The following is a 1,078-nucleotide window of genomic DNA, read 5'->3' as shown; positions in this document are numbered from 1 at the left end:
AAAGATGTAATTGATTACCTGAGTGAAGAGTATTTAGGAAGTCTTAATTTTTAGGTCTTCACTGATCGTCCCGGCTTCCTACAACAACTGTGAGTGAGATATCTCTCTAATTGTGAGATCATTTCTCCCTGCCCAGCTGCCATGGGAAGCTCATCATATGTTCAGCAAATGTCAGAGCTACCAGATTCTGACTAAGGAAGTAGATTTTGCTGCTCCAGGCTTTGCTTGGGAATCCCTTTATGATTCAAATGTACAATCCTCCAACAAAATATTTGGATGTTGTTGCAAAAGAGGCCTGTTATGTTTAACTCTACAATTATGCTTAGCTGTGGTGTAGGATGCTATGGAGTGCAGACAGCAGATTCTATTGCCTGAGAATACTAAAGTAGGAATTTTAAAAAGTTTGATCATGAAATCACTCTCAGGCCAGATCGTCTTGAGTGTGCTTTGCTTTGTACTTGTTTTTCTCTTTGTCTGCATTGTTTTCCTATCAAAAAGCAAACCTCTTGCTCTCAAGTCAATTCCGACTCATAGTGACCCTACAGGACAGGATAGAACCGCCCCATATGGTTTCCAAGGAGCAGCTGGTGGATTCAAACTGCCAACCTTTTGGTTAGCCACCTGAGGTCTTAACCGCTGTGCCACCAGGGCTCAGTGTCCTATTAAATGGTGGAGGGAACTATGCAGAAACAACTGTAGAAAAAGACAAAGCAGCTCCAGTTCAGCCTCTCTTCAAGCCTGACCCTCCACAGCTCGTCTTTTCATACTAGGAGAAGCGATGCTTCAGGAAAACACATTATTCCATACTACAAACAAAAGGAGCCTCTGTGAAATGGTTTTCTCCGGTGCTGTTAATCACAGTGATACAAAAAAAAAAAAGGATGAAAAACCCTCAAAATTCAGCATTTTATCTACAGTTTGTTTAGTTTATTATCTAGGTTGCGTCTAATACTTTCAAGAACAGATACTTCCACCAATTTCCTTGGATCTCTCATGGCTGGAAGCATTATCTTAACACTTAAACTTGCCAAGGCACAATGAAGAGGAAAGTGCCTTAGCTGAATTACGTGTGCTCATA

The 1,078-nt window shown here is 41.1% G+C and overlaps 1 protein-coding gene across 1 annotated transcript in view; it reads left to right on the top strand.

Moving 5' to 3' along the window:
• Positions 1-1,078, top strand: part of GPC6 (glypican 6) — a 1,259,037-nt gene that overhangs the window by 899,506 nt on the left and 358,453 nt on the right. The gene's annotated exons all lie outside the window — the stretch shown is intronic.

The sequence above is a fragment of the Trichechus manatus genome, unplaced genomic scaffold (assembly GCF_000243295.1).
Source record: "Trichechus manatus latirostris isolate Lorelei unplaced genomic scaffold, TriManLat1.0 scaffold00013, whole genome shotgun sequence".
Lineage (NCBI taxonomy): Eukaryota > Metazoa > Chordata > Mammalia > Sirenia > Trichechidae > Trichechus > Trichechus manatus.
Note: the sequence above shows the minus strand (reverse complement) of the source record. Positions and strands in the feature narration are given on the sequence as shown.